Below are 16217 nucleotides of genomic sequence, written 5' to 3'. Positions count from 1 at the left end.
GAATTTAGGCCAGAAAATATGGTTGTGCCAGTTAGCGGGGTCTTGTTATACTTCAGTGTTAGAGCATTTGCCTAGCATGCTCAACGCTGTGGGGTCAGCACCCAGCACTACAAAAATAAAATACACAAATAAAATTTGACTTAGGCTCTCCGGTGGTTTAGACAGATGTTCTTAGAACTAAAGCAGGACACCTTTTGGCATCATTGGCAAAAGGGCAATTCCTTGGTGACCCTAATGCTTTACTCAAAATCGGATACAATACAGACCAGTATTTGACAGAACGTAATCAATATAAACACAAGGGATCACATCATTACAAAAGTACTTGAGGGTGTGTCAGTGCTCAGAATAAAGTCAGAATTAATATTAAAAAGGAGGACTTTGTAGGGCTGGGGATTTAGCTCAGTGGTTTTGCCGCCTGCTGCGCAAGCACAAGGACCTGGGTTCGATCCCTGGTACGAAAAAAAAAAAAAAAAGAAAGAAAGGAAAAAAAGGAGGACTTTGTAAAGAAGGACTTTGAAAAGAGCTATGCACCCTGGTAGCTTGGGAGAGACTGCAAGCCATACTGTGCCTGGTTGAATTTTTATGAGGACCAATATTCCTACAACATGAAAAATAATAAAATTAAAATTAGAGCCAAGTTGGTCATTAAACATAAAGAAGGTGCTTATAGATATGACATCCTTAATCGTTCATAAAATTTAATTTTTTGGTAGTTTATAATTATGGACTTAGTTTAAGAGGAGAAATTTTGGAAGTAGAGCATTCTGCTTAATTATGCGACTAGGAGTTGATGTAGCTTTTTATTTATTTATTTATTTATTTTGGGGGGACTGGGAATTGAACTCAGGACGTTGTGCTTGCCAGGCAGGCACAGCACCACTGAGCTACATCCCCGGCTCTGAGCACCTGTTTGTCTCTATCACTTTGCTCCAGCTGGAGCTATAGGGAGGAGGGACAGGTACAGGTGGTCCTGGCCCATGAGACTGTCACAACTCAGTATGGAGAGACTGTGTGGTTAGGGGCAGAAGGAAGGCTCTGAACTCAACAGACCCAGAGTCCAGCCGGGTCCGTACCACTTCTGACAACTGCCCACCCTCACCTAGCCTCATGCAAATAGTACCAGCACCTCACCGGACTGTTGTGGGAATGAACTGTGAAGATGCATTGATGTTGCTGAGCACTGTGCTGTACTTAACAGTACTCAGGAAACATTAGGTATCTCCAGATGTGTTAAATGCTACTTGTGTAATGAGGGGTGCTTGGTACCTGTACCCTTTTGAATGGTGCCCGGTAAACTGGTTTAATTATAAGCAACCCTTGATTGGACAACCATGAGTTTCAAGTGAATTTGTTAGCCCTTGCTAATAATTTGGAGAAAAACCTCCCCTTTTCTCCTGAAATGAGACCAAACATCCTGTTTTAATGAACAAGTTTAGTCTATCTCTCAGGTGGGAGGCCGGCTTTTCCAAGGCTCAACGTTGTTTTAATCCCTTTCATAAGAAAAAGGAATTAGACAGAGAGACTAATGGATTTGATGATACCTAAGGACTCCAATTCCCTTCTCAGTCCACCTTGGACTTTTCAGACAAAAATAAAGGTAAGGGCCGGGGATTTAACTCAGTAGTTCTGCCGCCTGCCTTGCAAGCTCAAGGTCCTGAGTTTGATCCCCGGTTCCAAAAATAAAAACAATAAAGGCTAATTCTGCTCAAGATGTCCAGAGGCGTGAATGCCTTGTATCCAAACCCCTCCAAACAGTCTTTGGTCATCAGTACCTGTTATCTCAGCCCTGCTATTTATCAGGCGCTCTGCTAGGTTCTGGCCTGTGGAAGTAAAACTTAGGAGAAGAGACCCGCACTCACCAATAGGCTTTTAAATTTGAGTAACAGTTCTCCACTCAGAGGAACCCTGATTTAGATTGGAGCTCAGGTTGGTGGAGATCAGCGAAGAGTTCATTTACGAAAGTAACATATGATATACAACTTACCCTTTAGAAGAGCTAGTGATTTTCTCCTTAATTTCAACACCACAGCAAGTTCAGGAAATAAAAGCTTAGTCAACTGAATTATGTGGTTAATTTATGGAAGGTGCTAAGTTGATGTAAAATATTTGTCCTAATAACCAATCTTGTTTTTAATGTTATACATGACTTTTTATTTGTCATTGTGCCCCATAAGGACTTTCATTTCATAACTGTGTTCAAAATAAAATCATCTACCTCTAAAGTGATTTTATTATTATTAACATACACAAATATATAATTAATTAATTATAGTTCCTTATAGTTGCTAAGCAAGAAGTTGGGAAAATTTTAGAAAATGGTGAAAAGACCCCAGAGAAGTTCTTTGTTCTGTGTCTGAGAGTGATGCCTTGCTCTGGAAAGATACCTCACTTTTAAACATGGGGTTTCTCTTCCTCTGCCTTTTTGTTTTTGAGGAGTTGGCTTGGGAAGTGTAAATTTCACTTGTCTTGAAAGAAGGATTATAGCATGAAAAACTCCGTAACAGTGGTGTTTTCTGATATCTGCAGAAATGGATTCTATCTTGCAGAAAGCAAGGAGAAAAGAAAATGATTGTAGAGCGATCACAGTCATTTGTTTCAGACTTAAATAAATAGAAGCTTGATTAAAAAAAATACGACAGGCTGAGATTGTTACTTAGTGGTGAGGTCCTTGTGTAGCAAGTGCAAGGCTTTGGGCTCAACCCTCATTACAAAAAGAAGAAAAAAAGAGAAAGAAAAGGAATAAAGTTTTAAAAATTTAACAAGACCAATTTCTAGCTATTGTAAGTGAAATCTTGCAAAATTGTAATTGGAACCTTAAATTGATTGGGTGCTCTTCAGTAATTTCCTACTGAATGACCATTTCTTCCCTTTCACATTTTTTTTCCTGAAACAATCAGCAAATAATGTATTCATCAAAGTTAAGAGAGTACGCAGACAGAATTTCTGTCTCGCTGAGGCAGATAATTGATCATTTTCAAGCCTGTTGGATTACAGCCGGTCAGTGAGACTATAGCAGGGAGCCAGGCTATTTTGTACTGGTATTCATCACAAGAAATGAACACATCTAGGGAATCATTTGACACCACATAAACTCGTTTACCAGAACATTATCACAGCATCAGAATGTCCTACTTTGGTAAAAAAGGAATGGATACAGTATAGCTTTACAGTAACAGCAGGGCACCATTATGTTATTCTCAGTGGTATCTTTCAGCTGATGGTTGTCTCTTAGGATTAAACATACATGCAAAATGTTATTAAAGTTAACAACAATGGTGTGGGAGTGTAGCTTAATATTGGAACCCGTGCCTACCATGTAGGAAGCCATGGGTTTGATCCACAGCACTGCAAAAAACAAGAAAGAACAAAACCAGAGAAAACAACACACACACAGAGACACATACACATACACAACTAACTCCAAATAATATCACCAAATGAGCTGTTATCAGATCCATTGATCATTATAGGTGGAAGTCCCAGAATTTGAAACATTTTGACAAAATCATATGCTAGTCATGTGTTATTTCATAATACAGCCTAATAAACTAATCCAGTTAGGTCCTAAGAACATTGTGTCACATTTTGAGCTCTATGATCTAGGTGTTTATATACACAATCTTTCATAATTCTTTTTTTTTTTTTGGTACCAGGGATCGAACTCGGGACCTTGCATTTGCAAGGCAGGTGCCAGAACCATTGAGCTAAATTCCTGGCCCAATCTTTCATAATTCTTACCACCAATGCAAAATGGTTTCTTCATAGGTTTTTCCCCAAACCACGCTCATAAAGAGATTGGAATCGATTGTAATAAAAACTGTGTATGGTATGAATGACTACTGTGTGTGATTTGACATTGTTAAATTCATGGGGGAAAGTATGCAGTTGTATGTGCAACCAAGAAAATAGAAAATGGAAGGATGCTGCAAATAAAAAAAATTAGGAAATTGGAGAACTAAAAGAATATACAAAATTAGAGTAATGCATTGCTGTAGTCGACTCTGGGGCGTATGATAGTGTCACATTGCTGGCTCTTCTTTGCCAGCTGCCAGAAAAAGCCCATCCCTGAGCCAGAGTTTTGCAAAAAGAGAGAGTGCCTTTAATTCTGTGAGGCAGGCAAAAGGGGTGGCAGCTGGACTCACATTGTCCCTGCCAGGGTCTAGGGGATTTGCAGGGATGGGAAAACAGCGTGGTGTGTGAGTGAGTAAAGGTGATCAGAGATAAGGAAAGGGGACCATTAGGTTCAGGCAAAGACAAACTCCATGGCGGCTCTTCCTGGGTGAGAAATGGTGCCTTGGCTTGACCAGAGGGTGGGGTTTTTGGCCCTGTGACATCGAAAAGATGCCCAGCAGTGCTTTCTGCAGGTCCCCCAGAAAGGGAGGAGGGGCTGGCTTTCAGCCAGTTTGAGCCAGATAAGGCTTCTTCTTCAAAATTCCTTTAAAAAAAAGAAAAAAAGCTTAAAACAATTGTTACCAAGGTGACCAGGCACCCAAGCCTTTTTCTTTAGGAAAGCTAGCAGGGGTCCATTCAAGTTTTCCCTGCTTGAGTTTCAAAAGAAAGGGGGAGCTCTTTGATTTTTTAATTTTGACTAGCTATGGAGGGTGACTGCCTCCTCTTCCAAGAGCAAACTTTGTGAATTTCGTTATGGGAACCCAGTTACAATAGGAAAAGACAGATTTCTGTCTGTGCTCTTGCAAAATTCTGTGCGTTTCACGGCTGGTACCAGGTTAGGGATTTTCTCTGACACCAGACAATTTCCAGTTCTCTTGTAGATACCAGCTGGTTGTATAGAATTATGACCTTGTCTGTCTGGAAATAGCACTGACTCCAGGGTTCAGGGCTCAGTCCCCCAAGGACTGCCCGCCTCACCCCCTTGGCTTTGGAAGCCAGCCGCAGGTTGTCACCTGTGCATGTGACTGGGTTACAAATCAAGGGTTTCCATGACTACCCCGCGGGTTCCACAGTTTACTAGAATTGCTTGGAGTAATAGGGAAAAGTTTACAAGATTATCGTTAAAATAAAACAAAATGAAACAAAATTTAAAACACATAGAAGACAGGCAGAGCCACCTGAGGAGCTGGGTGCGCTGTCAGATTTGTTGGAAGCGGCCCGGAGCTTCATGGCCAGTCCAGGCACCAGGACCCCCATCTGTTCCCCAGCCAGGAATGTGTGATGACTGAATCATTGCCCACGAGGAGCCCCCAACCCTCCACTGAGGTGGGCTGTGATGGCCAGGCTGTGAGCACAGGAAGGCTGTGTTGCACGGACAGGGGAGTGAGTTCATCCAATGCCCAGGAGGGAGCCCAAAGAAGGGTGGTTTGGGGGGAGGAGGTGGGTTGAGGGTGAGTTTGGGACCCAGTGACTGGAGCGAGGGAGCTGTGTGGTGGTGGCATCCGGCCCTGGGCTTCTTGGGACCGCGGTCCCCAGTGTGCCAAGGGGCCCAAGTGAGTCACTTGCCACACGGGAGGCAGACCCCATCCCACTTTGTCCACCCTGGTCCTTTGAGCCCTCTGGGCACATTTTCAGAGCTTAAAGACTGGAGATGGGTTGTTAAAGAAAAATTTCCCCTCTCCTACTGCTGCTGGCGGGGCTGAATAAGCCATTAGCCGGTATCACATCTGTCTTTAATGTAGGCTCCCCAAATCCATTTTAGGGAAAATATTTCAGCACATGTAATTGCCACCTAAGCACATTATCAGCTGGGAAAACCTGTTGGAGAAGATAATTTGTGCTTTGTGTGAAAATTGGCATAACATTGAGTACTGGTGTTCAGAAAGTGAATTCTGAAATGAAGACAGATAATTCTACAGAGCTTTCTGAGCCCAGCCCTTCAGTCCTGACCCAGTCATTTTGCAGGTTAGTATGGTGGAATTAGACCCTGCCCCTTCAGAAATGTAGTTAAGCAAACTTAATCTCAGATCCATGGAATTAGATTGATATATCCCCCACCCTGTCCTCCGACTTTCTTTCTCCCTCTCCTCCTCCCTCCCTTCCATTCCTCTCCCCTCTCTCAGTAGTGGGGATGGAATCAGAGCCCCAGGCTACACTGAGCTACACCCCCAGTACTTACTACATTTTATTTTGAGACAAGATCTCCCTACATTGTTCAGGCTAGCCTCAAATTTGAGATCCTGCTGCCTCAACCTCCTGAGTAGCTGGGATTACAGATATTTGCCACTAATTAATTTGTTTTGTTTTGTTTGAGACAGTATTTTGCTGTGTTTGTCATCCACGATGGCCTTGTGTCGCTATTTTTTTTTTTTTCAGTACTTCGAATCAAACTCAGGACCTTGTGCTTGCCAGACAGGTGTGGTGTCGGTGAGCTAAATCCCTGGCCCTTGAACTCACTATGTAGTTCGTGCTGGCCTCAAACGTGAGATCCTCCTCTTATGGAATTATACATTTGCACTCCCATGCCCAGCTCATGGAATTAGATTTTTCTTTTAGTACTGAGGGTTAGGATCTTCACTCTGATTTACCTTGCCAGCCCTGTTTTTTGAGACAGAGTCTCTAAATTGGTAAATTACTCAGGTTGGGCCAGAATTTACAGTCCTCCTGCATCAGCCTCCTAGAGTGCTGAGATTATGGCTGACTGGAATTAACTTCAAAGAAACAATTTTTAAAGAAATAATTGAATAGCCATTCTAATTTTCTTTCTTTTCTTTTTTCTTTCTTCTAATTTTCTTTTTACGACCTTCAAAGTGTGTGTCTGCTTCTGGGGATGGAACCCAGAGTTTTGTGCATGTTAAGCATGAGTTTTAACACTTAGCTACATCCATAGCTGAAAATTCTGTTATTTTGAATGCAAGCAAAATCAAAGTGTCGACAATAGTTGTAGCTCAGTGGTAGATCATTTACTTCACAACACATCCACACTCACATAAAAAGAAGAAGAAAAAAGGAAAGAAAAGAAAATCAAAGTTTGTTGAACTCAAGATACTTATAAAAGAAAGATACTTACTGCTCTCATACTATCCATGTTACTGTTCTTCAGTGATTTCAAAGATGAGCCTGGTATCACCACCCCTTTCCTTTTGAACTAACAATCCCAAGAGTTATTCAGCATCATTCAGGGAATCAGGCTGTGAGGCTTGAGATGGTTTATTTGTCTGACTGCCTTTGAGAAAAATTGTGAGGAACAGAAAAGATATAGGAAACTAATTTAAAAAGAAATGTATCAAGTGTTTTGTTACAACTTGTTCCCTCCTCCTCTTCAGGGAATAAGTTACTTGTATTATGTTTCAAGGAAGGTGTTATTGTATGACTTGTATAAGTGGCAACATGTTTTCTGATTAGATTCTTGAACTGGTGTAGCTGGTGATGCACTTGGTTTTTGAGTAATCTAAAGTATTATGGCTGCTGGGTGTGGTGGTATGCACTTGTAACTAAAGCTACTTGGAAGGAAGAGCCATCAGAACTGCAAGTTCAAGGCTACTTTGGGCAACTTAGTGAGGCCCTGTCTCAAAATAAAAATAAAAAGTGTTGGGGATGTGCTCAGTGATAGAAAGCCCTGGGTGCAATTCTAAATACCACGGAATACTGATGTTCATCCTTTCCAGGAACTACCACCCACCCACCATACTTGGTGACATTTAGAAGATCACTTTCATTTTTCTCGTGTATTAGACTTTTGTTTCTGGGAGACAGTGATTAAGATCAAATATAGAAAAAAGATATTAAATAAATTCTTCCTTCTTTGGTATTGTTTTTCATATCTGCGTCTTAGTATGCCTGGCAGGGTGGGAGGGCTAGAACAATTGGCATATTTAGTTCAAGATGAAGATGTTGGTCCTTTGGCCCTCGCTGGGCTCAGTGACTGGCCCTGACTGGTGCTGCTGGTGTAAGAATGCTCTCTGCTGCCACTGCATGCATAATTTCTTTTCCTTTTTTCGGTACTGGGGATCAAACTCAGGACCTTGCACTTTTGAGGCAGGCAGAGGCACCACTGAGCTAAATCCCCAGCCCCATGTGTAGTTTCTTGTTGGGTATTTCTCTGCGTTTCCAACTTCAAACTGAGAAGCCAGAACAGCTTAGTGCTGCGGACTGTTGCAAAGTGTGGCATAGAATTCTATAGGGAATGTTTGTTTTAGAAAATACACTCCTGTTTTATATGAACCAGCTGAACAAAGCCATTAGACAGAGGAAAAAGGCAGACAGATCTGGGACTGCACAAAGTGCAGTTTATGGGGATGTGGAGTGTGGAGCAAATGTGTGTCTTGGTTGGCTGCAAGACAGGCAGATCTATGTGCCGCATAGCAGGAGGCAATTTATATGTTGAACTAGATGAAGGGGGCTACGACCAATCTGAATGCAGTGACCTTTTCCAAATGGTATCATCATTTCCAGCACCAGCTAAGGAACAGTCTGGTGTCTATGGCCTTCACATGACTCTGGGTTGACTTTGTTAATGACATTGTTCTGTAGGATAGTAGGATAGGGATGTATGCCAGGACCACCTGTTAGGCAAAATAGTGGTTTCCACCAGGAGTCACACTAAGCTGGGGCTGAGTGTGCCGTTTATGGCAAAGTGTATAGGTCCCAGCAGAATCAACTGCTGCCTGTTGCACAGCCCAAGACCAAATGCTGGATAAGGTGAGGTGCATGTAGTTCCAGGAGAAGGGGGAAGTACTATTCCATCCTACTCACCACCCTTTGTGCACAGTGGTTTGCAGAGTGATATGGTCAGGGGGATCTCATACTTGCTTCTTGCCCTCTCTTCATTTGCCAGCTTACTATATCAGCTTAGCTTAGGAAAATACTGTAGTTTATTTATTGGATTACTGGCTTATTACAAAGGCTAGAACTCAGGGATAGATGGAAGAGATGTGTAGAGCGAGCTGTGTGGAAGAAACGAGCTGCTTCCATGCCCTTTGGGGTTTGGATCTGGCGCAGTTCTGTAGGCAGAACTCCAGGGGTCCTAGAATGGCTGCAGATTTGGCACTGTCTTGAGTGGCTTTGTGGTAGGCAAACCCTGTGAAGCCTGGAATCCTGCAGTGTGTTTGCAGTTTGCCCCTGTCCCTCCATCTTCTAAGACTTTGGGTTACTGCACACTTCAGTCTCATCTTGGAGCTCTTCAGGGAGCTACATGCCGCTATCTCTCATCATGAAACTCCTTAGGGAACTAAGCATTCCAATCCATTCTTGTCTTGGACCTCTGGGAAAGGGGTACTTGCACCCCGTGTTTGTGTTTGAGCACTTTGTGGTACTGCAGGTGGCACTCTGTTGGGCGCTGCGTGCCAGGAGATCCTCCCTGGGTTGGGACTGTGTGGGGTCCCATAGGGGGTCTTCTCTGCAGCTCAGAAAGGACATGGTTCTTCCAGCTCCCCACTCTGAGGCTGGCAAAGCAGGGCAATATTCGACTACGGGGGAATAAAACTAACAAGCAACCAAGAAATAGCCATCAGCAGCCAGCATGCCTGTGCCTGCGGTGCTCTCTTGGGCAGTGGCCGCCATCTACACAGACAGTTACTAAGTCTGGAGCAGCCAAAGGGCCCATGGGGCTATCTGGGTCCAGCTACTGCGCCCGCCATGCCAGTTCTATGTCCCTCAGATGTGACTTGGGCAGGTACAGTAGGACAAGCCACGGAAATGATGGCCAGGAAAGGAGGAGCTTTTCCCCATGCCCACGGTCCCTGTTGTGGAGACAGCACCACTGGGTGCCGAGAGGGAGGGCACTTCAAAGTGCCTGAGCAGGTGAGGGAGGGGAGGTGGGCGGAGGGAGCCTTCTGGTGCATTTCCAGGGAACCAGAGTGCAATGGTGAGCCAAGTGTACAAGTTTGAGATTGTTCTGCCTTTTTTTGTTCAGGATTTCTTTTATTGTAGCAAAAAGCCCCCACTTAACACTAAGGTTATCATATATTAACCTTTTTGCTTGGTCTTGTTTTGTTTCTGAGAAAGAGTCTCACTGTGTTACGCAGGCTGGCCTTGAACACTCGGTCCTCCTGCCTTAGCACACCAGGCTGCACTAACATTTTGAAGAGTACCATTCAGTAATGTGTTAGGCATCTTCATATTGTTGTCCAGCCGGTCCTCAAGTTCTTCATCTTGCAAATCTTTTTTTTTTTTTCTTTTTTTTTTGGTACCGTTGATCGAACTCAGGACTCAGGACCTTGCGCTTTCGAGGCAGGCGGCAGCACTGCTGAGCTAAATCCCCGGCCCTCAAATCTGAATCTTTTTTCTTTTCTTTCTTTTTTTTTTTGGTACCGGGGATCGAACTTGGGACCTTGCACTCGCGAGGCAGGCAGTGGAACCACTGAGCTAAATCCTCGGCCCCAAATCCGAATCTTTATAACCAGTAAACCTCGATTCTCCCTCTGCTAGCCTTCTGTATGTTCTTTTCTATTGTATCTATGAGATTGACCACTTCTGATCCTTCATAGGAGCAGCACCCGACAGCGTTTCTCCTGGTGTGACTACTCATTTGTTTTGAGCACCTCTGTGTTATTTTCTGTAATGCTTCCCAATTTGATGTGCCTGCCAGCCGTGCTCTCTTCTAGCTTCTCTGTGTCCTCACCATCACTTGCTGTATTTTATTCTTGTTTTCTTGAGTAGTAGAGATGTTACCAGTTGGATACACACACATTTCATTTGGTCTACGATTCTTTTTTTTTTTTTGGTACCAGGGATTGAACTCAGGACCTTGCGCTTTCGAGGCAGGCTGTGGCACCACTGAGCTAAATCCCCAGCCCCAGGTCTACGATTCTTAATATTGCATTGAAAATTTAAACAACTCTGCCATTGTGATTCTTTTCTAAACAGTTATTCCAGTAATCTCTTAGCCTAAAAATTGGAGGCAAATTTTCCTTAGTATTTTCCTTATTGCGACAAGTATAAATTCTTTAAATGTCAATAGACTCTTAATTCATAATTTAATATCATAGACACTACATGCTCAAGTTTTCAGTTGTTTATAGCACTTTACCGTTAGCCTAATAGGAGAACATGACTCCCACAAACTGATGTGACAGTGCATACAGTCATGCGAGAGCTGATGGTGGTGAGGAGAGGTTTTCTTTAGTAAACAATTCTATTAAAAAGAATATAGTGATAAAAGTAATTTAAAATGTTCAGGACATACTAATTGCAGGAATGTAATTCCAAATTGCCAATTAGTATGCTTTTGCTTTGCGGATATTAATTTGAATTTTCTCTTGAGGTCAGCTGACTGACTTTTTCTGTTTTGTTTTGCTTGGTTGGTTCCCTGAAGTTTGGTTGGTTCCTAGATTTCTATCTCTGGTTAGTAGGAGGAAATGGGGAAGGGTCAGAAACCCAATAATAATAGTCTGAGCTCCTGGCTTCTTTCAGGTACAGACCCCAACTACAAGAAATTGGCCCCCCTTTTTTGTGCTTCTGGGGAATTGAACCCAGGGCCAACAGTGCTCTACTACTGAGCTATAACCTGGCCCACCTTTTTTTTTTTTTTTAGTTTTTTTAGTTTTTTTGTCTTTTAAAAGTAGAGTCTTTAGAATGGCCTGTATTTCCAGGAAGCTGAGATATTCCCCCACCCCCACCCCCCTGGCTATTTACTGCCCTGCTTTAGTGAGATCCAGGATCCCAAAGTGAGAGACAGCCTCCCTTTCCCTCCCCTCTGGCTGGGTGTGCTGCCTCCCCCCAGGGGGTTCTCCTTAGGGTCTGCAGAATGGAGAATGCCAGGAACAAAGGAAGACTGAAGAGATTGCAGACTTCCGCCTTGTTTCCTGCTGCGCTTCGGTACATTGGTTTCCCGTGGTGAGAGTGTTCTTCTTGAGGTTGGGACACACAGTCCTGCTCCGTCACCCAGCTTAGTGGTCCTAGGGGACATATCCCTGTACCCTTCTCACTGTGGGTGGTTGGCTGCAGGCTCCTCTCTTCTCCTGTGCTGCCCCCCCCCTTCTCCCCCTCTCTTCCCTTGCCGTCCTGGAGACTGAACCCAAGGATTTCACACTGAGCTACATCCCCAGCCCCTTTTTAATTTTTCTTTTAATTTTGAGGTAAGGTCTTACTAAACTTTGCAGCTGGGCTCCAACTTTCCATACTGTTCCATCAGCCTGCTGGAGAGCAGGGATTACAGATGTGGGCTACCCTGCCTGAGTTGAAGGACCCTCTGCCTTTAGGGTTATCTTCAGTCCATCTGGGCCGCTGTGTGGTCTGTTCTTGTTAGGCAGAAGTGTGGGGCACTGTGCTCACTTCCAGAGGATTTATGCTGATACACAGGCACGGCAGACAATGGAGGGAGATCCCCCTCTCCTCTCCTGGAAGGACTCTCTCCAGGGGCGAGGTGCACAGGAAATCGAGGGTATTTGGTTGTGCTCCTTATGGTCAAGACCACATGTGCTTGCTGCACCTATGTATCTTCCTCTAATTTGGTCTTTCGAGAGAGAAGAGGACCTAGTGCTGCTCAGATGGGGCTCCAGTGGGGTGGTCCTGGACATTATAGTGCACATGCCACAGGATACTTGTTTAGCCTGGCATAAGTGTCCAACCTGTGTCCAAGTGTTCTTCAAAGAGGAGTCCTGTTTACACAGATGTTCCTAGAACTAGTAAGGGGTTACAGCCAGATAAACCCATTGTCAGATGAAAATATGCGAAGTTGAAAATGGATTGAACGCACCTACTTACTGAACAGCGTAGCCTAGCAACACGCAGCCGAGCTTCGGCTGTTGCCCTGGTGACGCATGGCTGGCTGAGAGCTGCAGCTCTTGCTCTGCTCAGCATCTCAAGAGTGTGCGCTGCTGCAAAGCGCTTGCCCAGGAAAAGCTCAAAACTAAAAAAACGACCCCTGGTCTCCACTCAGTCCGTATGGCTTTGCTACTGTCCTAAAGTCACGGTTCTAACTTGACTGTCAGGTTCGGGTCCATCTGTACTGGAGACGTCCTGGGGCGCGTGTCCGTCTTCAGTCCAGTTATTCCTAGGAAGCCCCGGTCTAGGAGACCTGACCAGGAGCAGGGCGAGTCTGCAGCATGCGGTCAGGTGTGAGGGACACAGCAGGCACCTGAGAAAGCACAGGAGGGGACAGGAGGGTCCCAATCACAGCTCCCAGGGAGCAGAGGGGAGCAAGGCCCCCAGGGCAGGCAGGGAGAGGGTGCTGTCTGGGACACAGGGCTCAACCAGCTGGAGGGCTCAGGAAAGAGCCTGAGGGACTCCTAGGTGATTGGGCCCAGGACATCACCCAGGAAGCAGGTTCCGGGGACTGCTGCAGCCAGTGGATTTCCAGCAAGCGGAGGGGTACTAGTCCTGTGGGCACCCGGGACTGAGAGTTGGTCACCTTGGGCTGTCTGCCCTGGCCCGGGGCTGTAGGGGTCCATGGGCCAGTGAGTGGGTCCTGTCCAGCTGTCCCATAGAGGAGAGGTGTCCAGGAGGAAGCCATGTAAGGTGGTGTCCAGATCGACCACCTGAGGGCCCGGGAGGAGGTTAAACTGCACGTATATCAAGGGTGACTAAGCCCTTCTTCTGGTATGACCAGGTCTACTTATGTGGAAAATAAATGCCACCACCATATAAAGTGTAACCCTTCACTACAGCTTCATAGCTTAGGGTTTGAAAACCACAACCACGTTTCAGCTCCACACTATAGCCTGGCTTGGTAAGCAGACCCCCGAGACAGTCAGAGTGCCCCTAATTTAATATCCCACTATTTTCTGATTGTACCAAAATTATGATTCTTTTTTTTTTTTGAAAAAGTATGTCTGCAGCAGAACACAGCAACACACACCTGTCAGCTCGGCATTCCAGGGGTTAAGGCAGAAGGGACAGTGAGCTGGAGATCAGCCTGAGCAACTCAACAAGACCCTGTCTCAAAATAAAGATTAAAAAAAATAAAATAGAAGGGACTGGGGATGTTGCCTGGTGGTTGAGCTCCCTGGGTTGAACCCTCAGGTGCCAGGGTTGGGAGAGAGGGAGAGCATTTACACTTGAAAATCTGAATGAAATGAGGTAACATCCCCTTCATCTTAAAGATGTTACCAGAGCTAGCTACCCGTTGTAAGTGAACAAAACCCTTGATGCAAATGTTCCTCTGATTTGTACCAGCAGGGAAAGAGGTCAGGCGTACTTGGTATTTGTTGCCCTGGCTTCTTTCTCTCCACCTTCATCAGAGGCCGCAGTCTCCTCGTTTTTAGTTTTTATTCTCGGCAGAGAAATGTCTGTTTTTTTGGTTAGGCACTGTAGCCTGGTCTCTCCCCTCCTCTCTCCTCCTTCCCCCTTCTCCCCACCCCGCCCCCACCGGGGATTGAACTGAGGCTCTCACAGGTACCAGGCAAGTGCTTTCCATTGTGTGCACTTCTGTCGTTCATGTGCCTTGTTTTCCGGGAGGGGGATGGCTTCACGTCCTTTTTGTAGCAGCAGATTTAGCTGAGAACCCCATGGATCTGCTCACCCTTTGCCTCCACTGCCCTGCTGTGCCCTGACCTTTCTTTTTGGCAGGTGTCATCCAGGAGGGAGAGTGCTGGGTGCTTATGGGTGGCTTTGGAGCACAGAGACCCTTCCTCTTTTTAACTGATTTAGGTATTATATTTATTACTGTTGCATTGCTGGCCCTTACACATGCTAAGTAAGTGCTGTACCATTGAGCTATATCTCCAGCCCTTTTAATATTTTAAATTTTTGAGACAGTGTCTTGCAAAGGCACTAAATTACCCACGCTGGGTTCCAATGTGCCATCTTCCTGCCTCAGCCTCCAGAGTGCTGGAATTTCACAGGTGTGCTCCTGTTCCCTACCGAAGAGACCCTGCTTAAAGCTAGGCTGTCTGGCAGCAAGGAAAAGTAAGGTATGAGGTAGTGACTTGGACATGCAAGGGTGCAGGTGAAAACTGGGGGTCCTGGGGCCTTGTTTAGATATTCTTATCAGGGCTGGGGATTTAACTCAGTGGTGCCTCTGCCCTCGAAAGCAGAAGGTCCTGAGTTTGATCCCCAGTACCAAAAAAAGCAGTTCTTATCATCCAGGCTTCAGGGCGATTCCTCCTGGTTCTCCTTTGGCAAGGGCCTCCTCTTTCTCATAGTGCAGAAAAGATCTCAGTCCACCTTACAGAGCAGCATAGGTCTCATCCATCCTGTATCTGAATTCGTTGCCAACAAAGAGAAATTTGTCTGAGAGTTAATTTAAACCCTTGGTATAATGAGTGCTAGTTTGAGGGGCAAAGCAGAACTCAGGGAAATCAGCAAAGGGATTAGGGGACAGAATTATGGTGGAGAAGAGACTGTTAGGGGCAAGATGGATTTTGCTCTCTGCATTCCTTAGCAGGTCTCTTGTGACAGATTTGGGGCAGCAGTGAACTGAGAAGAAAGCTGTGAGAAGCTCTGAGAGATCTCCTACTGGGTTATTTATTGTTATTATTTTGTTTGTTTGCTTTTTGAGACAGGGTCTTACTGTGTTATTCAGGCTGGCCTTAAACTCACTACGTAGCCCAGTGTGGCCTCGAATTTACAGTGATCCTCCTGCTTCAACCTCCCAAGTGCTGGGATTACAGATGTGTGTCACCACACCAGGCTACCCTAGGGTTTTAAGAGGCTTGGAAAGTGGCAGATTGTGAGTACTAATAGTATCACAGAAAACAATGGAGTTTCAACTATGAGCCCAAGGTAGCTGAGCACTTCATACTAGGTGTGTGTGGCTCATATCTGGGAAGCTGCGGCAGGAGAATTGAAAGTTCAAGGCCAACTTGGACCATTAACAATTTAGCAAGAACCTCTCTCAAAACAAAAAGGACCAGGCCAGGGATTTATCTCAGTGGTTCTGCTGCCTGCCTCTAAAGTGCAAGGTCCCAAGTTCAAATCCAGGTACCCGAAAAACAAAAAGGGAAAAAATAAAATACCAAAAGTGCTGGAGATGTAGCTTAGTGCCAGCACAAAGGTTCAGTGTTCAATTCCTTCTACTGAAAGAAGAAAAAGTACATCTCACACTGGTATCAGTGTCAATGACAGGTGCATCTTTCAAGGTTTTTCTTCCTTCGAGGTCAGCAGCAGTTAAAGGCTTCTGATGTTTACTTCATTGGAGGAGAGCATATGATTTCTCTAAGAAAGGACATCCATGCTCTGTCTTGTTTTCTTTCTTTTTTATTTTGGATCCGGGGATCGAATTCAGGACCTTGCGCTTGCGAGGCAGACGGCAGCACCACTGAGCTCAATCCCTGGCCAACTGTCTTTAAAAAAATAATAATAATTTAAGCACAACTGTCAGAAAGATCTTATTTCTCTTCCTCAATTCCTCAGAATTCCAAAGGTCTGCCTGGCCTTTGGTC

The sequence above is a fragment of the Heterocephalus glaber genome, unplaced genomic scaffold (genome assembly GCF_053883595.1).
Source record: "Heterocephalus glaber isolate CG9 unplaced genomic scaffold, H.glaber_assembly_v1.0 deba00000621, whole genome shotgun sequence".
NCBI lineage: Eukaryota > Metazoa > Chordata > Mammalia > Rodentia > Bathyergidae > Heterocephalus > Heterocephalus glaber.
This window is presented reverse-complemented; position numbering follows the sequence as displayed.